Below are 25,560 nucleotides of genomic sequence, written 5' to 3'. Positions count from 1 at the left end.
CCATCTTCATTCGGGGTGAATCCCTGATGTACCTCTTTATACGCTAGAATCATTTCGTAGTCCTTTTCAGAAAATCGGTGCTCATCAACAGTATAGTGCGTATATATCATCGACAGCAATTTGAACCATGCTTCACAACTGCCTAGATATGACAAAGGCATCGAAATGAAAAGATCATGTTTGTGCCTAACCGAGGGGAGGAGGCCACAGACCCAGCACTCTGTAGCATTGGTCGAACTATGGGTCTGGAGCAGCATTTCAATAAAAGCATTTTTTACATATGTCTGACGATGTCTTTCCTTATGTGGGGCGAAAGTATGGAAATGATGCTCTTCGGGAACAGGAGTAGAAGTTACCAGGGTATGCACAGGATGATGACATTCTAAATAAATGAATACACTTAAACATGTTACTAATGATACAGTTATTATAGCTATGAATACTATCTTAATACGCAAGCTGCAAGTAGAAAACATAGGCATATATGGGTGCAGAGGACGTGGAGCTATAGGTCTCTCCTCTTCGGGAACAAAGCGAGCGAAGGAATACATTCTGGCTAAAAGTCCAAATATAGTCTAAGGGGAATGAGCCTACTTGCAGTCCAACCTGCCAGAGGGTGCTTCTTTCCTGTGTCCGTTCAGAGCCTCACAGGCAGACTCCTATTGTTCATCAAAAAGGAAAATTTGCCAAAACAAAAGAATTGCAAAAACTTCTCGCGTTGGGGCTGCACTTGACGCAGCTCTTACTGGAAACTCCACCTTAGGCCCCACTAATCAATCAATGTCTCTATTTTCGTTCTGAACAGAGCTTTACTGAAAGTTCCGAGCTCTCAACTGGTTCAGTCCAGTGTTCTTTTAGGTCATGCCAGGATTTACTCAAGTCTCTCTTCTCTTTCTTTAGACTGAACCTGGTATCTTTGCTCTTTGTCGGGGCCGCAGGTTATAGAGTACATGACCCGGTGTTCGGGGATCAGGGAAAAGAATAGGCACAGTAGAATCAAATGAAATACTGGAAGTGTGATCTTTCCGGTCGGACGCAGCATTACCGGGAGCAGAGCTGGTTGTAGGGCCAGCCGCTGTAGGCGTTTTTGAACTCACAGTACCTCCCTCTAGCCCTTCCACTTCTTCTCGGGCTTCAGAGAGAGATGAATCTTCAATGAACTGCTCACCGTCATGCACCGACCCTTCCCTCTGATCCTGCAGGTCACCCGGCAATGGGAGAGGAACTCTTTTCAAATGTGACACGTGAATCCAGTGCCGTTTTCCTTCAACCTTAACAGCCGTTCTGGTGGAAAGGAGTATCTGATGGGGTTTGGTCCAGCGTGGATCCTAGCTCGATTTTCGCTGGTAATTCCGGATCAAAACCCACTGTCCAGGTTCAAGACGATGTCCAGGACCCTCCGGCAGGGGCTGCAATACCGCTGATATCTGTTGATGAATGGAACGAAGATCTTTTGTTAATGCATAAAGATAATCTGTCAACATTGGGTACTCGATGTCCCTAAAGGATTTCGGTCTCGGTACACCCCAGATATTAGCGAGCCTACCATATATCACCTCATATGGTGATATTCCAGAACGAGAGTGAGGAGTGGTTCTTATAGACAATAGTGCTAGGGGTAAGAGGTCAGGCCATTTCAACCCTGTGGTGTCTTGCAGCTTAGCCAATTTCAACTTTAAAATCCCGTTATATTTTTCCACCAACCCTGCTGATTTGGGGTGGCGGGCAGCGTGAAACTTCTGTCTAATGGATAAACCACTACAAACATGCTCGATAAGGTTGGCATTGAAATGTTTCCCATTGTCACTCCAAATTACGCGTAGCAAACCATAGCGAGGAAAAAATTCCTTTACTAGAGCTTTAGCTGTGGCTAGAGCGGTATTCTCCTTGGTGGGGTATGCTTCCACCCATTTACTGAATGCGCAGATCACTACTAGAACATACTTGAGATTATTTACCCGTTCTAATTGAATAACGTCCATTTGTAACACCTCAAAGGGTAGGGTAGGGGGCGCAAAATTCCCTTTCAGTACAGGGACACTACCCCCTGGATTATGCTGTAAACAGATCATACAGTTCTGAACCAAGTGTGTTGCATTTTTATTAATATTGGTGTTATACCACACGGAATCTAGTACTGCACAAATGCCCTTAACGCCTATATGCGCAGGGCCGTGTGCCATGGATACTATCACATTCACAAATGCATTTGGCAGTAACCACCTGCATTTGTCTGACAGGTCGATCCAACATCCATTTTCGTCTAGTTTCTATATCTGTTCTTGCCAATACACTAGTTCATCGGGGGTCGCTTCTTGTTGTATTTCTCTAACACTATCCAGAGTGCTATTGAATATTTCTGTTTCTACCATTCCTCTCGGTGAGCTGGCTACGAACATAGAGGTGGTGTTTGACTGGGCAGTTTCTTTAGCAATTCTGTCAGCAAATGCATTTCCTTTGCCCACATAATCGATCACAGCTTTATGAGCGCTACATTTAACAACAGCAATTTCCTTTGGCAAGGTCAGGGCAGTCAGCAGTCTCAAAACCAACGGTTCCTTATCTTCTGGCCATGCGAAGTAAGGAAACCCCTTTCCGCCCATAACCTTCCAAAGTTATGTGCTACACTGAAAGCGTATTGGCTATCGGTGTAGACATTCACTCTCAAACCCTCACTTAACTCATAAGCTCGAAGCAAGGCTACTAATTCAGCAGCCTGGGCAGATTGATAAGACACTTTGGCCGTTTCAACTACAGTTTGCAGAGTGGTAATCGCATAGGCAGATGTGGTAGTGCCATTCGGTAACCTAGAACATGAGCCATCGACATATAACTCCCCTTGTGGGTCAGATAAGGGAGTGTCTGTCAGGTGTATCCGTCCCTTCGTCTCTTCCTCTGTCCGAAACATACAATCATGTATGTCCTGATCTTGCTCTTCCGAAGGGAGTGGTAGTAACGTGGCGGGGTTCAGAGTGGCATATCTTTTGATAGTGATATGGGGTGCGAACAGGGTCAATTCATACCCTGTAAGACGCGCACTAGTTAAGTGCTGCGTCTTGGTCCTGTTTAGTAATACATCCACAGCGTGAGGCACCATCACGTGAGGTCAGTATTCAGGACGAGCCCTTCTGATTGTCGAATTGCCATCGCAACAGCCGCCGTGGCCCTTAAACAACTGGGAAGTGCTCTGGCGACATTATCCAATACCGCCGAAAAGTATGCACAAGGTTTTTGCTTACCACCAAAACCCTGTGTTAACACAGAAAGTGAACAACCGTCCACCTCATGCACGTAGAGTGTAAAAGGCTTCCGGTAGTCAGGAGTGCCAAGCACAGGAGCAGAACAAAGCGCAGATTTCAGAGAGACAAAAGCGTCCTGACATTCAACAGTCCAAGGTAAAGGTTCATGCACATCCTTAGTTGTCAGATATAATAGGGGTTTAGTCAGAAGGGAAAAGTTAGGGATCCACTGGTGACAGTAAGAGGTTATGCCAAGGAAAGCGCGGACATCCCGTTGCGTGCAAGGAACAGACATGTTAGATATAGCTGTTATACGATCAGGAGTTAGACGCCTACCCTCCTTCGACAGGAGATGACCTAAATAAGTCACCTCTGGTCGACAATATTGAAATTTAGACAAGGATACCTTATTGCCATGGTTGGCCAAATGCTGCAACAATTGAACTGTAGCATCCCGGCAACCCTGTTCAGTATCCGAAGCCACCAATAGATCATCCACATATTGTAACAATACGTTACCATCGGGCAAAATTAGAGTGTCCAATAGGGATTTGAGTGCTTGACTATATATACTAGGGCTTTCTGGATAGTCCTGAGGAGCGCGACAAAACCTGAAGCTGCGACCAGCTAATGAGAATCCGAAAATATATCGGCTATCAGGATGAATGGGGATGCTGAAGAAAGCATTTTTCAGATCAATCACAGAGAAATATCGAGCTGTAGGAGGAATCATAGTTAATATGGTGGTTATATCAGGTACCACGGGGTACTGAGGTACCACGATCTTGTTTATCTCTCGTGAATCAATCACAAAACGATATGTATCTACATAATCAGGATTGCAATCTATGGGGGCCCTTTTAAGAATAGGAAGAATGGGACTATTACACATATTGGAGGTTGTCCCTTCCACCACTCCAGATCGGATTAGATCCTGAATAATGGACAACAAGGCTCGTTCACCTGCAGGGGCAATTTTGTATTGCAGTATTTTCGGTAACCAAGCACTTTTCTTCAAGGTAATTGAAATTGGGGGTATCCTCAACAAACCCACATCAGTGTCTCCGGTAGCCCAAAGGGTTCTTGGAATCTTTGCGAATTCAGGGGGTAAGGCGTCTGTCTTCGAAAAATACTGCACCGAAGGTGGTTGGACAGTCAAATAGACACCATCTGGGGAACAATATATACGAGCATATAATTTTTTCAATAAGTCGATGCCTAATAAATTCTCTCCACATTGCGATGTTAAAAGGAATGGCGAATCAATAGAAATAGGGCCCAGGGTGAAAGAAAGAGGTCGGGAAATGGGGCTCACCACCGGAGTTCCAGAGAAACCTACGGACACATTATCCTGGCCAGACAGAGCAGCCCCAGGGACAAGGGCATGTGAAACCGAACTGTTCATAGCTCCTGTGTCAACTAGTAACTTACCCGATGCGCCCATTAAATGCGCATTAACATAAGGTCCGTTCTGATCTATAGGAATTGACACACGTCCCCCACTCTGGCTTTGGCTGTCCTATGCACGAGGATAGTCTGCCAATGCATCGCTGCCACATTCTTCATTGAAGTACTACTTTCCCTGACCCTGATCAAAATAGTTCTGACTATTCCCACCTTGTCCGGACTCCTCCTGTCATGTATGCCCTTCCTGTTTACAAAATGCTCATTGGTTTATGCCTAAATCAGTTCGTCCTCCACTCGGGACTTGGCCCGCCCCTCGTGCAGCAGAGCTCGGCCCTCCCCGACCCTTTCCGCGGCCTCTCTCAACCTGCTGTAACAGAACCCGCGTTTTTAAATCCTTTGCTTTCTTTTCCGTCTTATCCTTACTTTCATTCTCTCGGTGCTCATAATATTGAGCCATACTTAATATAATCGAAGGAGTAGACGTTGTCCAAGTACTTTCTGCGGCCTGGAGTCGGGTCGAGATTTTGGGCAGTAAATTAGTCACAAACCTATTGACAAACAGGGGTATACCACCCTCCTTGGATTAGTCCTGGCCACTGAAGTCAATGAAAACTCCTACAAATCTAGTGAAAAAATCCGACACACTCTCATCTTTCTTCTGTCGGCATGCAGTCAATTTATCCCAGTCCACTTTCCTGGGCGGGATGAGAGAATGCATGTATGTAATTATTTTGTCAGGTAACGTTAATATTTCAGCCCTGGGCTTATCCCCAGGTTTTCGATCTTTATCCCAATTTTTCAATTGATCCCATGTTCCCCCAAATTCAGTCACATGGTCTTGGTCATGTACCTGACGCCAGATATCCACTGGTACTAATAGGGCAAAGAACAATTCTATATCGGCCAATGTCATTACCGCCGATGAGGCGGCTTCAGTAAGTTCTTTATAATATGCCGTAGGATTTTTCCTAGGGTCAGGCAAATGAGCTTTTAATGACAGCACTTCACTACGTTTCCACGGGGTGTACGACCACTGCTCCTGAAAACGAGCATCAACTTGCGGACGGGTAACCACCCCCGTAGCATCTCTTATTTCGGTAATTTCTGGATGATAAATGGGGTGGACCTCACACATTGGAAAATGCGCGGAATCCGCAGGACCAGCAGTTTCAAGTCGGGTTCTATAACTAACCAATGTACTAATATTTTTGAACACCTCGTCTGGGGTCAATTGAAATTTGTGCGCATGATCATGAATGGTATACAATATTGCCGGAGCCTTCCCCCTTGCATGAACTTGTTCCCATAGTGATATCAGGCATGCAGCCATATGGTCTAACGCATGCTGTTGTATCACGGGCTCAAAGTTTCTCATAGTGCTCCATATGTCGGACACAGTGTAAATAGGGTGTCGCATCCATTGTGATGCTTGTAACGCAACAACCTCTCTTTCTTCCAGTGTTATGGCTGACCGGGTAAATAGTTTCTTGCCTTCAAGAAGACCGGGGGAATGTATCAGAGTGGAAACAGCTGGTAAGGGAGTTGCGGTTGCCGAGGAAGAGGTCAACACAGGGGGAGAAGGGGCTGACCCGGGCGACAGCTGAAGATTTCCAGCTGTCGCGGACGACAACAAATTGGGCAATAAAGTCATAATCTCTGTAACAGACGAGGACAACCGGGACAAATTGGTTTGGGGTACAAGAAGGGAAGGGGCTGGAGGTGCCGACGCAGTAGGAGCTACCGTCGTCACAGCTGAGACTTGCGCAGGGGCCGCTGGATCTGCAACGGCTGATACCGGGGCAGCTGGCACCGCCGGGTATAACCGTTGTGGGACATATGGGGGTGGTGGGCGCAAGTCCAATAAATCTCCAATTTCATCTTCGGCGTCGGGCAGAGTCACGTAACTTTTATCGGCCTGTAATCTGAACTCACGATTCACACATTCAATCCCTTCTTCTGTTCGGGCTCTGTCGTAGGCAATAGCCTTCTGAGTAACTGTTTGCCCTGCTTTAACTCTAGCTAGTTTCTCTTCTCTCATTCGCCTCCGCTTAGATTCCTTCTGCCAGGTGTTTAATGCATCAAACATAGACTGCCTACTGCGTCTGGAAAATAACTGGTCCTGTAAAAAGGCAATTTTCTTTTCATCGAAGGAACCCGTTTGGGGCCACTGCAATTCCTCATTACCTCTGGTATATTTATGCCACAAGGTATTAAACAATAGAGGGGTTATTCCATGTTTTACATACATGAAATGGTTGGGACTGCCCTCCGGTGGGGCAGGCTGGCTCTTGGCCGGACGGGAGCCACCAGTCCGACAACAACAACCAAAACAATTCAATTTACTGAAACACGGCATTGTTAGTTAACAGACAAACACCAATAACGTACAAACAAATTCTTGTATCACATATAACACCGATTGATTGTTCCTATATAACGTTTTCTGCAGTTCAACCTCACCCTACTTATTCAAACTTGATGCATCCAAACAAACGAACCGAGCCCGTCGACTCCCGTTTGTGGAGAATTATTCAAAATACCGGACTGACAGAATCACAACGAGCAGTCTTTCCAAAAAGACTGGCAAGAGGCAGTCAGACAGGTGTGACCACGGACTGGACTACAGACCATCCTATGCTCTCCTTGGTTCACCACTGAGACCGTTCTGATGTGGGGCAAGCATCCATCACCTCAGGCATGTCTTATGGCTACCCAATTACAGTCACAGGCTTTTCCGAATACAATCCGGCCGTGTGTTACACACAGGTAACAACTAGGCATCTGAGCAGCGTCTCCAAATCACAAAAGATCCGCGGAGTCTCTACAGTCAGCCCCTACCGGACCACCCTGCAAGACCTCCGTAATTCTCCTGGGGTACTCATGACCCCCAAATCAAAACACAGTTAACAGTTCCAAATGCACCGCTCAAAAGCGTGCGTCAAACAAACAAATTACTCACCGAGGGCACCCAGGTACGGATGTTCGTTCTCCGCTGCCAACTTCTTGGGACCAACACGGTCAGCTCCTGGGTTAAGCCCGTAGGACCCCGGTGAAGGGCTACTAGCAGCAGAGGACACCCTGATCAGGAATGCGGAGTGGGAGCGTAAAATAAATTCCCTCTTCCCCACCAACCCGACCAGGACGCCCTCAATCCTACCACCCGAATACGGGGGAGGAAAGGACCCTATCACGGGGTCCCACCAGAGTCGCCAACTGAAGTACTCAAATAAATATCCCAAGGGCCACACTTACCAGTGACCCGCAATATATTCTTAATAATGGTCAGTCGGCAACGGAGAAGGTTCGTAAGCTTTATTGGCCAAAGCAAACTCTATATAGAGGAGCCTCATCGCTCCTCACCCATCCGGTGCGCCGAGGAAGACTGCTGGCTCCTTGACAAAACCACACTTATATACATAACAGATTCAGCATACAAAGCCATACAAGTGGAAAAGTACCAGTTAGTCCATGGGCTCCTAAATGATCTCATACAGTGTTAGGTTTCCGCCTTACACAAAGGGTTGCTATCTATACAGAGGAGGTCAGCAGGGTGACTCCCTTTTCGTCCCAGGGCCTGAAGGAATTTGCTTGATACTCCCTACAGCAGATGTGACCTTGGGACTCGGTCGTAAACACAACTAACCTGTCTCTGGGCTGGTACGAACTAAATCATAAAAATGGTAGGCAAAGGAAACCACGTGATCTGACACATGGTCTATCGCAAACCAAGATGGCTACAGTATGGTTTTCGGCCCTTTTTGTCATGTAGGAAGAAACAAAAGAAAACGCTTCTTCTAGAATATATCAGTAGGCGTTTATGTGCTCAGAATACTGTCATAGATACATTGTGCTAACTTTACATGGCACGAATAAACAGAACAAATGATTTTTATCCTTCAATCCCCTTTCGCCATATTAGAAACCTGAATTTCTGTTGAGGCTCCTTCCCCTTTATTAGTTCTCTGAGTTTGAATACAGCCCAATTGTATGGGTTCTTCAGCTGTGTGAGATGTTCTATTCAGAGGAAAGCTGAATATGGAGCTACATAATCTGAATTATTTTTCTCATTTCATATAATTAAGCTTTTGATTTTGTTATATAAAAATATGAAATTGGAAATAATATTGAGATTGGAAACTAGCTGAACTAAGTTACTTCGTAGGTCATTGCAGTCCCCAATTAAATACAGTCACTTGGATATCATGTGTCCATTGAATATATTGATACTAAGGGTCTGATTCCGAGTTTGGCGCAACAGTGCTGGTTCAATGCAGGCACCATTGCACCAAACCCACAAGTAGATCGCTGCCCGTATTATGATTTGTATAAGTACAACTTGTAATACGGTTGGAGGTCCTTTGGCCTTTCCCATGGCGGTGCCTTGAAAATAGGCAACGCAATGGGAACGCCCGAAAAGTTCTAGCAAGGCATGGACGGTGATGTCCATACTGTGCTGGAACTGGGGAGGATATAGACAGGGGGAAAATGTTGTGCCCCCCTAAATTTATCCCCATGGGGGGATATGGGGACTCTGTAGGGCCCCCTTTGTTCCTGCACCAGCAGCATTTTCATGTCGTGGCTCCCCCATGAAAAGGCTGGCAGTCCAGGAACTCAAAAAATGCTGAGCGGGACTGCGCCAGTCCTTGCTCAGCATAATGCACTGTGGCGCTCCTGTGCCACCGCCAGGGAACAACTGTTCCCTGGCTCTGCTGGCGGTCCACCACCGATACGATTTACAAGGACATAATCGGAAAAACTGTGGACTGACACTCCTGCGCCATCATGAGTCTGGCAGTTGCAAGACCGCCAGATTCATAATCAGACCCGAAGTTTCCAAGTTAAATGATGTAAGTGAGAAAATCTCCTGTACCCTGTTTGTTATGCATGAATCAATTTCATTCACATTATTTGGAATACAAATCTCAAAAATGTTTTTAAAGTCAGACAAAAAGGGCTTATTGTCATCAAGCAGGGAATCATTCCAGTCATTTAGAGGAAAGACTCATGGTAACACACTTTCTCTGAGGTTCATGAAAATAAAACTCAATGTGGCTTTTATTGAAGCACTGCTCTGTAGCTGAAATATATAATAAGCTATGCATATACTGGATAGCATTGGTGAGGGTAATGGAGCCCCCTCCCATGTAGTTAGGGTTAGTTACTACTTCCTGTAGTTTGCATTGGCAGTGTTGGTGCAGCAGCAACTATTCTAAAGAGTTCCTTCACTTTTGTGCCTTGTAATAGGAGACATTGTATACCTTTTTCATCAGATCTTTTGATACAGGACAGTCCTGTCTTCGTGTCAGTTTACTGTATACCATTTAGAGGGTTTCTCTAATCACATAAAGTGTTTTTTGTGTTTTGATCTGCCCAGAAGCAAGCGTAAAATAGTCTTTCATCTTTACTCCCTGGATAGGATCAATTCTTAATGACCAGGAACGACTTCACTTGTGTGAACACCAAGTTCCTATGGAACAGTAATGCACTCAGCAGCCACGGTCTGTCTTTTTTTGGTGAAAGCGACAATTGCCCAGGGTAGATATGCCTTTCAGGAATAAGCAACATTTAAAAAGTGTTTCTACATGTAATATGCCTAACCCTTGCAAGGATCGCACATTACAAGCATAGTGCATGTGTGAAATCATCTAAGTGAGAATTGTACCCAAAACAGGCCCTCATGTACAAAGACATGCTAGATACCAGCTCATTGTGCTGTCCATACAGCTTCATAGGGCATGCAGTGAAAGTTGCTAGCACAGTGCTTAGACCACGAAACACTGTAAGTTTCAAGATTCTCTCATGTTCTGAACAGACCATGTCTCCCATGAGCAAAAATATTACACAGCACGTATCAGGACACTCCTGGGCTGTGCCGAGTTCTACATGTTGTTACGGACCCTTTCTCCATTGCTGAACTTTACATATACAAATCATTGATTTCAGGTTGGACGCAACACCCATGGCTTCTGCCGCATTTTCAGATTTACGAAAAATTGTAAACCTGGAAATGCGTCAGAATGCTACATCTCCCCAGGGGAGGTATAGGGAGGCGCAACGAGGAGGAATCTTTTTATTTCTCCTCGTTTTTTTCCCTCTTTCTATGCATGCTGCATTCTGCAGCACACATAGGAAGAGGAAATCACCAAGTAATGCCAATCCAGTCATGGACCCTTCAAAGTGGGTTTAAAGTGCTGCAACTGCAAAAACCGACGCATCGCCGTCGTTGTGTGGCTCGGAACTGGCACATCTGCTTTAACGTCAGCGCATCACTGCTGCTTCCAGGATCAAGGATATCACATCGCCAGGTGCGTGGCTCGACAAAGATGCATCACCTACATTAGAGGGGTTCGATGACAACACATTTCTAATTTGCACAGCACGGAACCGATGCATCGTCTACATCTCCAGGATTGATGCCAGCGTATCGCCTTCCTTGCTCCTCGCATCCTGTCCTCGACGTCGATGTAACGCCAAATTAAGATATTGTTTCAGCCATCGAAGGCTGGTCCCTGTATCCTATCCACGCTCCATCGCGGTCAGTGTGAACTTTTGGATTTATTTGGTCAAGAGTGACTAAAAAGGCACTTTAAGCTTTTAGGAAGTAAATTTCAAGATAGTTCTTAAAAAATCATAAGTTTGGTTCTACTCACTGGAATTTTGTTGTTTTGGTCTTGTTTTGATCAGTAAATCAGGTTATATTGTTCTAACCAGGTGTCATATCTTTATGGGTGGTGTTTTCACTATTTTGCTGTTTTAAGTGTTGCACTAATACTTTACACATTGTGTCCTATGTTAAGCCTGACTACTCTGTGCCCAGCTACCAGAGGGTGAACATAGGTCTATTTAGGGTGTATATCTGACTTACCCGGACTAGAATTGTGGTTCCTGCTTGGACAGGGTGCATACCTCTGCCAACCAGAATCCCAATTTTTGACATATGGTTAATTAAGAAGCTGTGAGTCCTCTGACACCTGTGGTCCTCACCCAGAAAGAAGAGCTTGGTCCTCCACGTATCTTGTCCCCCTAATACAGTATGTTACACCAAGCAGCTAGCATTTGCAGCATTCTATTAAATGAAATCCACTTAAGCTACTGGTGATTCAGTAACTTTATTGCACTTGCAAATGCAGCACTTGACGGCGTCCAGAACCATCATAAATAATTCAAACTAGCTGCTTCCTCTGCGCATATAAGAGTTGGCACTCCAGAAGGATTCAGTTTACAGGATTTATTGACACCACATGTACCGTGATATGTTTTGGTAAGCAGTGGGAGACGACCTATACATCTCGGGCATCACACCGCGATGCCATTATAACGCGGTCATTACAACGACCGCGTTGTTACTACGCAAAGCCATTACTACGCAAGTCATTACATCGACTTGCAGTAGATGGCGCGCTGACATTTGGAATAGTATAGTTTACTATTCCAACACCTTCCCTACTGTTACGTAGGCTGGAGTTGGAATAGTAAATTATACATTTTTAATGTCAGCTCGCCATCTACTGCACGTCGATGTAATGACTTGCGTAGTAATGGCATTGTGTGGTAACAACGCGGTCGTTGCAACGACCACGTTGTAATGCACGTGATGTGATAACTCGCGTTGTAACGAGTCATATTTATAAGCAGGCCTTTCTCACACAGGAAGTAAGCGTCTCCTTACAGACACTTCCTTTAAAAGCACATAAACAATGAAAATTAAAGACTTACTAACAAATCAATGAAAAAATAGTACATCCATGGAAAAGAGAAGAAATGTATATCTTATCCTCAAATGTGTTTGATCGGGGAGTCGAACCCCTATGTGGGTGTATCAAATACAATGTCACATAACATTTTGCTAACTACTATCTCCATGAGACATTTTTTCAAACTGAAGGATACATCTCTTGTTATGTAGATGCATATTTATGATTGCCAAGATAATGTATTGCAAACCATTTATTGATATTAAGACCACATGGGTTTTCTCAATCAACCTAAATGTCCAAATGTGCTTCATCCATGAATATGAATTTGAAACAATAGATGCACTGCCAAATAGTATTATTGTGCAACAGAAATTGTCTTGATCAATTATGAATGGATTACAAGATTCCACCTCTAGACTAGACATTTGTGTAGAAGAAAAGAGCTATTTGTGTGGGCCGCTTGAACTAATGTTCTTGTTATATAGTCAAACATATGACATGATTATGATATTTAGTACATGAGTCATCGATACATGAGACTACCATGCACAGTGAGATTATATAAGTCTATGTAAATATGATGGTTTATGTAGGTTGGGATGGGTCCACTTAGAATATATACTATACATTCATGTTGACCGGGATTGAATATGGGCCACTGTGTTTTGAAATTATGTTATATTTTGTTAGTATATGAAATTTTTTCTTGTGTCCGGATGTTTGAAACAACATAACTCTACGTTACATATATAGGGCCTCATTATGATGGGGTTGGAAACGGCTCTGACCATTGGTCGGAACCTTTCCAATTGCATCTTAATATGCCAGTCAAATTCCTTGGTAATGAGGTGGTCAGAAAGGAATCAAAACAGCCATTCCGACTGGCTTTGGATGGGCTCAGAGAGCCTGTCTGCCAGTTGTAATGCAGCCAGTAATCCCAAGGGTGGCTCTTTCTGCCCCTAGGATTACGATGTCAGGTTTTGGCAGTCTTTCCATGCTGGCCTTACCGACACAGAAAGGCTGTCACAACTCGACTTTGGGGGGCCCCAGCAGGGTCCCCTTGGGTGTATGGCCTCCGGGTACAGGCTGAGAGGACATTATAGTGCCCCCCGGTTGATCCCTGCACCTCGTGGTAGGCACCTTGAGGTGCCTGCCACAAGGTGCAGGGATGAAATGCACTTCCTATTTTACAATTGGAGCATGCATTTCGGCTGGAATACATGCTCCCATTGTAAAATATAGGACTGCGACCAAACACTGTTCGTTCGCATCCTAATTAGTCGGCCGGGACCTCTGACCGGGTGTCGGTCGGTCCCTTGACCAAGACGATGTTATGTGGTGGAAACTCCGACCAATATCGTAATCAGCCCCATAGTAACTATTGGAGTGGCCGTTTTTTTCTGTTGTACTTGCTTTCTTGTGCTTTGTTTATGTTGATATTTGTTTTCATTATTATTCACTGGATGCACTTTACAGGGAGAGTTGTGGGTGATGGCTGACAGCCATGATCAAAGCGGAAAGCCAAAATGTGTGGGGTGCTTTGCATCCCTACCATCAATAAAATTCATTTAATTCACTATGGTTAGTGCGCTGCTGTGTTGTGTAATCTACTGATGTAAGTTTCTGCCGGTTTCTCCCACTGAGGCAGCTGCACCACCATGGTGAGGGTCTGTGGGAAGGCTGCCTGGATAAGCAGTGAACCCCAAAAAACACATTTACTAAAAAATATTATAAACATTAAAAAAATCAACACAAACAATATTAAATATAAAAAATAGTAACATAATGATACAAATTTATGTCACCAATTTTAGGACAATTGCTGGTCTCTGGAAAAATTAGGTAAAGTATTTTCCAATCTAGCCTGAGCAACAGTAGTGAAAGTGTTTGACTTCAGAGGAGTTACATTTAATTTTGCCACTATACTCTAAGTCACACTGAGAAAAGTGCTGGGCTTAGGAGGGGATACATTTACTAATCCCACTCCAGTTTAAACAAATGCAGGCAAAGTGTTGGACTTTGGAGGGAGGTTAGATTTACCATTCCTACTTCAGTCCAAGCAACGGTAGGTAAAGTGTTGGACTTTGGAGTTGTTAAATTTAATATTTCTACTCCAGTCTAAGCAACAGTAGGGAAAGTGTTGCACTTCAGAGGGGTAACACTTACTATTCCAACTCCAGTCTATGCAACAGTATGGTAAGTGCTGTACTATGGTGCGGATTAATTTACTATCCCATTCCAGTTAAGCAACTATAGGGAAAGTGTTGGACTTCAGAAGGTTAGATTTATTATTCCCACTCCAGTCTTAGCAACAGTAGGGAAATTGCAGGACTTTGAAGTGGCCAGATTTAGTATTCCTAATCCACTCTAAATAACAGTGGGGAGAGTGCTGAACTTCAGAGGGTTACATTTACTATTCTCACTCCACTATAAGCAACAGTAGGGAAAGTGCTGGACTTTGGAGGGATTGGATGTACTATTACCACCCGAGTCTAGGCAACAGTAGGACAAGGGTTTGACTTCCAAAGCCTTACATATAGGAATAGTCCTAATAATTTAGTAAAAATGTTTAGAAATTTAATATAAAGCACTATTAAATGACCCTGTATAGAAGCAAAATATATGCATAATTAATACATAAAAAGCAAATAAAATGTTAGCAAAAATGTTAAAACACTTGCCATTAAATAACTTATACATTAAACATTTTCAACAATATCATAAATATAAAAATTATTATGTAATAAATTACCAATTTAGAAATGACATAGAATCTCAATTAATATAAATAATATCACATGTTTATTTTCATGCCAACCAACTCTCCCTCCCAAAAAAACGAAGTATTAGAAAATACATGTGTATGACTGTGGAGAGGGCTGACCTAGGACAACTGTGTCTGGATGAGGCCTGCAGATGCTGGGAAGCCTCTTCCAGAAGAGTACACAAATGGGAGTCACAATTTAGGCAAGCGCCTGCACTGGCCGACCACTAGGGAGTTAGCTTTGAGGATAGTGGCCAATGTTATTGTTCCAGACGGTACACGTGCCATGACTGACTCTGCCAGGCCGCCACCTTTGTGAGCTACAATGAGTCCCTCTTCACCATAAGTCCTCTAACCACTTCCGAGACAAGTAACCCAATAATTGCAAATATCCCTCTGCCTAAGTTGACCCCATGGAAAGAGAGGCAGTTGAATTGCCCCTGACAGTGGGGGAGCAAAGTGATGCCCTAACAGAGCTCAACCCGGGCACAACCCTTGGCCCAGATGGGTTACTTGCAGAATACCTCTGTGGGGTGCAAAAATTCATCTTGCCACCCATCCTCAAAATGTTGCTTGAGGCGACTGACTGTGGCCATTTCTTGCTGTAAATAGACCACTATGGAACTATTACTGGAACTGGATAAGGCCCCAGACCAGTGCACCCCTACCAGGCCATCTCTTCCATTAACACTAAGGTCAATTATAAGACAAAATACTTCTTCAGCCGATTGGTCCATCTGGACTAATGTGGCTTCATTCCCCTCAGCAGCACTAGACACATTATCCAGAGGGCTCACATTGCCCTAACCTGATTTAAGGAATTACATTTCACCACAGTTGTAATGCTCCAAGACTTCAAGAATGCCTTTGATTCTTTAGGTTAGACTTTTCTCTATGAGGTTTTGGCCAAGATTCCGGGCCTATCTCCCAACTTTATATGCTGGGCCACAGGCGCAGGTGCAAGGGATCGTAGTGATATCCTCAGATTTCAAATCTGCTAGGGCACCAGACACCGATTACCCCTCTCTCGTCTTTTCACCCTGACCATAGAATCTTTAACATCGTGGAGGCTCTGTGATGCCAAAGTATGGGTGTATGACTTGGGGTGGCACTGAAAGATAGAATAGCCCTCTATGCAGATGACGTCCTCTTGCTAATGGCTCACCCGGTGGAATATAGACCCAGCCTAATCTATCCTTGATGCTTTTGGGGGGCATTGGGACTGATGGTAAACTAGTCCAAATCACTCTTGATCTCTCTTAGATGGGACAGGGATGACGAGGCCAGAATCCCTGCCCTCCCGATCCGGCACATGAGCTTCCCTCCTGATATTTAGGGATCCAAATGAGATGGGAGCCGGGCCGCATCTGGAGTCTTAATCTTCTCCTCCTCATTGGCACAGTCCAGGCCAACCTAGATAGATCAATCAATCAATCAATCAGGGGATTGTAAGCCGCTACTCAACCATGAGGGTCTCAAGGTGCTGGGGGGTCTGCAGATCTTTTAGCCGAAGAGCCAGATCTTGAGAGTCTTCCTGAAGGTGTTCAGGGAGGGGGCGCATCTGATGTCTGCCAGGAGCTCATTCCAGGTTTTTGCTGCAATGTGAGAGAAGGATCTTCCATTTGCTCTGGCTCTGTGGATGGGCAGGATTTTGGCCAGTGCGAGGTTGGAAGATTTGAGGTTTCTTTTGGGTACGTGGAAGTTGATTCTGTCATTGAGGTATTAGGGTCTGCTGTTGTGTAGGCATTTGTAGGCGTGGGGAGGATTTTGAAGGTGACTCTTTTCTATACGGGAAGCCAGTGGAGCCTTCGTAGGTGTCGGCTGATGTGCTTGTGCCGGGGATGCCAAGGACGAGTCTGGTAGCGGTGTTCTGTATCGTCTGGAGTTTGCTGAGTAGTGAGTTGTTTATGCCGGTTTAGAGTGCGTTACCATAGTCCAGTCTGCTGGTGATCAGTGCGTGGGTGACTGTCTTCCTTGACTCAAGGGGATCCATATGAAAGTCTTGCGGAGGATGCAGAGGGTGTTGAAGCAGCTGGAGGTGACAGCATTGACCTGTCGGTCCATGGTGAGGGATGAGTCAAGTACGATGCAGAGATTTGTGGCATGGTCCAAGGGGGTTGGTGGGCTTCCGAGGGCGGTTGGCCACCAGGTGTTGTCCCATGCTGAAGGGGTCATTCCAATGATAAGGACCTCTTTCTTCTCGTTGTTGAGCTTTAGGCAGCTGTTGGTCATCCAGACTGCGACCTCCTGCATTCCTTTCTGGAAGTTGAGTCTGGCAGTGGTGGGGTCTTTGGTGAGGGAGAGGATAAGCTGGGTGTCGTCTGCGTAGGAAATAATGTTGAGGCTGTGTTGTTGGACGATAGCGGCGAGGGGGGCCATGTGGATGTTGAAGAGGGTCGGGCTCAGTGGTGACCCCTGTGGGACTCTGCAGTTGATTTTCGTGGGATCTGAGAGGAAGGGCGGTAGTCTGATTCTTTGGCTTCTTCCGGTGAGGAATGATCAGATCCAGTCTAGGGCTGTTCCTTGTATGCCGGTGTTGTGTAGTCTGGCGACAAGTGTGCAGTGGGAGACAGTGTTGAGGCTGCTGATAGGTCAAATAGGATAAGGGCTGCGGAGTGGCCTTGGTCCAGAAGGGTGCAGATGTCGTCTGTGCCGGAGAGTAGGGTGGTCTCGGTGCTGTGGTTGCTTCAAAATCTGGATTGAGATGGATCGAGGACGGCATTGTCTTCGATACATTTAGTCAGTTTAGTGTTGACTGTTTTCTCTGCAACTTTGGCTGCGAAGGGGTGGAGCGAGATGGGCAGGTAGTTCTTGAAGTTGGTGGGGTCAGCTGCGGGCTTCTTGAGCAGGGGCCTGAGTTCTGCGCGTTTTATCTGGGAAGGTGCCTGTTTCGAAGGTGATGTTGATGGTGCATTGCAAAACTGCCATTCAATGTGCTGGGTAGAGTGGGCCTGTATAAAAATGGTGGTCTCCCCACGACTCCTTACATCCTCAAGAACTTCCCCATCCACAACCACTGGTTCACTGCCATAATATCTCAGGAATGGAAATTCTTTTGATTCAACAAACCTCCCAAGATTTCTTTCAACATATGTGTCTGCCCGTTTCACCTTTGACAGGGGGTTCACCATGGCTGACACCTACTATGGAGGGCAGGTATGGACCTTTCATAATGAAGGTACAGATGTTTCCAAGATATTTGTCATGATGCAACAACAAACTTTATGAACAAAAGTTAGCCTGCTCTTAAAACAATTTATTTCACCGTTTACAAAGGGAAAGGGGTCCATGGGAGCCCCTGCTCATTTGCGAATGGTTATCACCATCTTTGAGGTGTCGGTAAAAAATGAATGTTTTGCAACTGTAATTCGGTCAAAAACAATTCATGCTTAGCACTGCACTTCGGTATTTGGAAAGGACTCAATAAATACACCTCTTTCAAATACCAAATTGCTATACAAAAATTGTAATTTAGTAACATGTTATCATATTGCAGTTTGAGCTTTATACATATAAAAAAGCATTTTTGCAGTTGGTAATGGCCCGATTCCGCTAATTGGGCCATTTGCGACCGCAAAGATATATTGTACATATGGCCCAAACTATCCTACAGATGAATCTACAGACCTAATCAAGGGGACTGCTGTTTCTTCTGGCACTGCAATTCTAGCCCAAAGAAGTCTGTGGCTTTATGATTGGAGAGCTTACACTTTGGAGAAGACATCTTTCTAAATGATTCCTTCTGATGGAAGGAAGTTATTCAGAGATCAACTTAACAAAATGCTAAAGAAGTCCTTAAAAGACAAAAAGCATGCCTGGTCTTATAAGGCTTCATCTTCTAACACCTCCAAACCTTGGAACGGAGATTCTTGAGAGTCTACTCAGAAGGATTTCAACTCCTTTTCGTCACAATGGAATACGTTTCACACTAATAAGGTAGGGAGGGTCCATGATAATGATTCAGCAGGCCAGGCAGGGACATTCAAACATCGATCTTGACTATCTTCCTCCTCTGGCCACATCAGATCAGGTCACGGAAGAATCATAAATCTTCACAGTACATGGATGAGTTCCATGTTAGATCTCTGGGTACTGAGTCAGATCAAGAAAGGTTATATTATAGAAATCGATTCAGTGCCTCCCAGTTCAAGGTGAATCCCTACTTGCATCCCCAGATGCCTTGCCAAATGGGAGGCTTTGTGTGCAGGAATTTCAACCTTAGTATCAAAGAAGGCAGTCACCCCAGTACCCGAGAACGAGAGGGGTCATGGAATGTACTCTATGTTCTTCCTGGTACAGAACACCTTGGTGAGTAAAGACCAGTATTACACCTAAAGAAGGTCAACATTGCAGCAAATCATTTTGCTGGGCTCAGACAGAGACTTTCTGAAAACTATTGATTTATAGGATTCATATTTGCAAGTGCCTATCCACCCAGCACATCAAAAGGTCTAAGGTTTGCTTTACAGTAGAAGGATCTCACTTCCGATTCAGAGGTTTTCCGTTCAAAATTATATTATTCTCTCCTGTGCTCAAGAAAGTCTTGGTACCATTGATGGCCATGCTTCATCAGCAGGGGACATGCATCTAACCTTATTTGGATGATTGCTTGGTCTTTTCACCATTTCAGCAGCAAATGTCAGCTCATGTGCAGTGAGCGTTGTGTACACTAATAACTCATGGATTCCTGATGAATTTAAAAAAAATCTCTGCTGGTTCCCGATCAGGCTTTGTCATCTATAGGAGCAAAAACAACAGTTGATGGACAGAATGCAGAACAATGTCATACATCTACCCTAGTACAGAGATCTGGGCCTAAATCCATCGTTTTTTTGCTCACCATGCCTTTCCAGTTTGAACCCAGCCATTTGCAAATCAGTCTTGACCCTGTGCCTCATGGGAACAGTCCAGCCAGACCTGCCAAGCCAGGTCCTCCCTGGACGGGAAACAAGCATCCTAGGACCGGTTTCGGGGTTTCACCCCTCTTCAGCCAGGATAGCTTGATTCCAGTGGCATGGAGAGCACGGGACCCACGTCTGGGAATACCCTTCCCACCCAGATCAGTTGACTGGGGGTGAGTGCTTGCAATGTTCAACACTCCGTCCATCATCCCCTTTGGTTTTGCTTTGTCATCTATAGGAGCCAGGATACGCACAGATCATGGTACCCTACCAGAGAAAAGGGTGTTGAAAATCCAGTCCCGCATTTCAGAGCTGATGGGGTCTCCTTGTTCAATGGTGGCAGAATGAATAAGAGTCCAACAGGACTTGACGGCCATATGCAAGGTTCCATCTGAATATTTTAATGTAGTACATTCTTTGCAATAAGTCACCGGCATCTCCAAACTTGTCTGTGAGACTTTTGATGTCATAAGAGCTGAATTCGAAACTAGCATGGTGGCAAGATCAAGCAAACATATTGAAAATAATCTCTCTATGTCCTCAAAATCTGACCATCATTAGTACTGATGCGAGTGAGAAATGTTGGGGTGCATGGAAAGGATCACATAAGATCCAGGGCTTGTGGTCATGTCTTCAGAGGAGCAAGTACTCCGATTGAAGAGAGCTGGAGGCCATCATGCTGGCTCTCTTGGCTTTTTTCCCTCCTTCTTTTTCAGAGAGGTGTGGTTTTGAGGACAGACAATATGATTGCAAAATCCTATGCCAGTCATCAAGCCAGGACAAGGGCTCCTTCTCTTTTAGCCTAGCCATCTCAGATCAAATCTTTTTGTGGGATCCATCCAGTATCCTTTACCTGGGGTCAATTTACATTCAGGGGAATCAGAAGGTACAGGCACACACTTTGAGCAGGGTGCTTAACTCCTCCCAAGAATGATGTCTCTCTCCCCTCCCCTGTACCATCAGATTTGCCAGAAGTGAACCAGATTTGCCAGAAGTGGCATTGTCCAATGTGAATCTATGTGTAACCCATCTCAACTCTCTCCTTCTCCACTTTTGTTCAAGAAAAAAGAAGCAAAATCCTGGGGCATAGGAGCACTTTCATGTCCATGGCTGAAGGATCTCATGTATGCCTTTACTCCTTTTCCCTTAATTCAGCACTTTCTGATCAGGATGAAAAGGGAGAAGGCTCATGCAATATTGATTGCTTCAGACTGGCCCAATTTATACTGGCAACATCTGGTAATGGCAATGAGGATGGACTAAGAATGGCTATTGCCAATGGTTTCATTCTCTCCGGACTTCACACACCTCCAAACTAGCATGCTAACAAGACTCAAGCTGATGGGCTAGAGTTTTAAAGGGCAGGATTAAGATCTAGAAGTTAGTCCAATTAGAAGGCTTTCCTTTCACTCTCCATAGTCTAAGTATCAGACGTCTTTTAGAGAATGGTGCCTAAAAGAGGCAATACCTGCCTCTTTCAGCTACTCTCCCTCTGATCAAGGGCTTTCTGCAAGATGGAGTTTCTTTGGGACTTTGTCCATTTACCCTAAAAATTCAATTGATCACAATTGAAACCTTTAGAGTGCCTTGAGGTAGCTTAAAGGTAATCCAGGAATTGCTGCAAAGGGTTTGATAACATATGTCCTTCTCTTCCTCCTTGTTCTTCCTTGAATATTCCACTAGTTTCGCAGGCTTTGAATTTTCCACCTTTTAGGCCCCTTTATTCTATTGAGATTAGGCTGCTAATCTTAAAAGCATTTTCTTGGTGGCCATCACTTCGGCTAGAAGGTTATGCAAATAAGGCTCCATTTCATGCAAATCACCACTCTTTAGGGTTTTTATGGCAGAATTGTGCTGCACCCAAGTCTACATTTTGTACCTAATGTCAACTCTTTCTTCCATATGCAACAGGCCTTGATATTACCTGCCTTCTTTCCTGATCCTCAATCTACTGAAGAGGTCGGTGTGCATTCTCTGGGTGTTAGGGTAGCAGTGCTGACATAGCTGAAGAAAGTGTTACATTTAAAGTCCACCTCTTTGTTTGTCTACTACGGTCCTCCCAAGAAGGACCTGAAGCCACCTCCTCACACGCTGAGCAGATGGGTCTAGGACTTTGATTTCCTTGCCATCTCAGGAATAATGAATCCCCTCTCCCTTGGGGGTATAGGAGATGTTGATTAAAGGTATGTCTACCTCTTGAGCAGACTGTCAAGGCATCATTAAATGAGATTTGTAGAGCAGCCACCTCAGCAGCTTCCCTCTACTTTCATTAAGCACTACAGGGTGGTGCAGGGACTGGAGGTGGAAGATGCATTTGGCTCTAAAGTTCTGTCTGCCATTAAGTAAACAGTAGAAGTATATATTCAGAATAAAATGTATTTTTCTTAGCGTAGAAATGTATATTGGTGATATTTTTCGCTTTGGCATATCTCATCAAGGAGAGACGGACAAGAGGGTAAATCCGCGATTACTTTGCTGCAATTCCATTACTCCAAGTTCATCTTTCAGCTAGAATATTTACTCCCTCCCTCTCACCCTGTTTCCCCAGTCCAAATATTTTAGTGTGGGCTTTTGGAAAACAACAGGATATTTGAGGGGGTTCTTTTATTTTAAGTAGAGGAGTGTGTCTTGGAGTTGGAAGGGCCCCACAATGTAATTCATCAAGGCAAGAGGTGGGCTTGGAGTAATACATTTATTGGAGGTAATCAAGGCATTTTCAGGTGGCTGTATCTTGTCTGGGGAAAATTGCATTCCTGTGGTTTTTGCTGTTAAACTCCTGTTAATGCACATACTGACATTTAACAGGCCATTTATATGGAGGACCTTAGACACTGACTACATATGTCCAATATAAACTTGTCTAAGAAACTAATGTTTCATATCTTGGAGGTCAGAGAGAGGTCCTTCGACCATATCCACTGCCCATCCGACCATCTTTGACTCTGAACTGCTTTATAATGGGAGCTTGCATTTTCTGCCTTTTGATGTAGTGGGAGTGTTGTTGAATGCGCTGTAGCTCAGTTGTGGATGGGTGGTGGATGGATGAGCTTCCATTCTCAGTGATGTCACATATATCTACACAGAAGGCTTGTCAGAAGGGTGTGTGGGATCTGGTGTAAAACTACTTATGGTGCCCTGTTCTCTTTCTCCCTCAAAATACCTTTAAGTATGCTTCACAAATGTTTTGCATTAAAGTACATAGTCACTGATGTCACTTCTAAAAACTAAGAGCATTCAACACAACCTTTCCATAGGGTTAGGAGCTCACTTTTGGTGATTATGAGCACATACACGGCAAATGGAGCTTTTCTATTCAAAACGTTTTTTTATAAAAGACACAATAAAGCACAAAATAACAGACACCTCACAACTATAAGCACTCATCGCATCACTCCTCTTGATTATCTTATTGGTGGTATGAATAAAGCATCCAATGACCGAACACCAAGGCATCTAAGCACATTAGCCAACATCCCTCTTCAATATCTAATTAGAACTGCTGTTGACAATCATCTCAAAATAAAAAACATGTGGAATTACCCATCTTCATCTTCACCTCACTCTAAAACTCTGGCCTCTATTGTGTCAGACATAGAGAGAACAACAATTGGACAGGGAACAGGGGTGGCTAGGGGATGTTAGTCAGAAATTGTAATCAAATGTTTTCCATCAATAAACTAACTACTAAAAAATCAACTCCTCCCATCATCCACCCAACATTCTGGCCCATAGGGCACCCTGCCAAAAGGACGACACAAATAACTTTAAACTCAGAGCCTCAAACAATGCTATCACTGCCTCATCCTTTAGTGTGCTATCTATTGAAGTTTCAAGCAAAGGCCAAACATATGCACTCTCTGTTCAGTTAAGCCTCGCTAGGAAAATCAAGGCCCTGCCTCTCTCCACACTGAAGCCCGTATAGACAAGTATTTTATGGCCACAAAATACTAGGGCCAGTTCCCACAATTGTTGTACACCCCTTTGTAGAGCATGCAACTCAGCTGTAGTGTGGAGAAAGAGATCACATTTCACACCATCACTGGAATCTGTTTTTGATTGCCTCAGAGTTCAGAAGGGAGCAAACCTGGTTGACCAATTTCTCACCTTCTTTAGGGGTAGGAAAGCCTAAACATGGAGCTTTATAGAACCATAAGCAACTAACACTGAGCAATATAAAGTTGATTATAGTTATGTGGGAGACTGGTTCTTCATGAAGAGATTTTAAGGACAACTGGTGAACGGTGGATTTTAATTCATACTGGGTGTCATGCCCCATTCAGGGGTCCACTAGGCACAGAGGGGCAACTGAGACTCAGTCGTGGGGGCTGCGATTGTTTGCCTCAAATGTCCCAGGGTCTGTATACTATAGCTCTGCAAAACAGAGTCGTGTTTGTGCCTTAGGCTGCAGTATCAGTATTTTTCATGAGTTATTGATTAATCACCAGGTCCCTATAGAATAATTTCTTGCTACCAGCACACTAATTCTTCACATTGCCAACTACCAGAAGTTCTCAGTCGTCATATTGCCAGGTGTGAGTGATGAGAACATTTATATGTATGCACAGCTTAGAATTGTTTGTAAGTTTTGTGTCAGTTGTTCAAATAGTTGACATTTGTTTAATGGATGGGATGTAGCAAATCTTTTGTTTTCTTATGTGCTCCATATATTCTCTTGTTTATTTCAGAAGTGCTTGAGATTACATAGGGTGTCTTGCATTATAATGCTGAGGCAATTAAACCCATGTGGTATATATTACATGTTTTTTATGAAAGAAGAGAAGGATAAAAGGTGTACATGGTGGTAAAATATGTTATTATATTAATCACAGTAATAAGTAATTCTCCAAATATTATCTTTACAAAAAGTAAATAAAAGATTGTAGGAAATTTGGTTTTTGATTGAGAGGGTGACAACCTTTCTCAAGCAACAACCACAATCCCTGTTAGGGTAAACCGCAAAGTCACTAAATTAACCTGTGCGTCAGATAGCCATGTTTTTGTGTTGTATTGTGGTTGTTAATTGTGTTGCTATGTTGTGTTGCATATGTTATTGTGTTAAGCTCTAATTTTATCAACTTTAGGTATGTTAGTTATAATGAGAAAGTCACTCTTTTTGCCCTGATCACCCTCATTTTGTTATTGATGCTAGTCTATACTGACTCTGATTGCATCCTCGTTCTGGTAACCAGGCCCAGGGCCAGTGCTCTGTTTAATAAGTATATGGTAATTAGGTGTAATTACAATTGTTGCTGACAACCTATCTGTATGTCCCTAGTATTAGGTAGGGCATTTAGGTTTAGAGACCCAGTAAACTTAATGCACTTTTAAGTGTCCACTGCTGTGGTGCTGCTGCTGACATTTTAAAAGCCAGTACTGCCTTGCAGGCTGCCTTTAAAATAAAACTATTTTCAAACTCGAATTTGGAATTAAAGGTTATTCTAAAGTCTTTAACTACCTTAAATTTGCATTTAAGTCATCCCTAAGGTCTGCCCTAGGTGCCCCAAGGGTAGAGTGCCATGTTACAATAAGATAAGCAGAGACATTATAAAATC

This window comes from Triturus cristatus, chromosome 5_2 (genome assembly GCF_964204655.1).
Source record: "Triturus cristatus chromosome 5_2, aTriCri1.1, whole genome shotgun sequence".
In the NCBI taxonomy this organism is placed as follows: Eukaryota; Metazoa; Chordata; class Amphibia; order Caudata; family Salamandridae; genus Triturus; species Triturus cristatus.
This window is presented reverse-complemented; position numbering follows the sequence as displayed.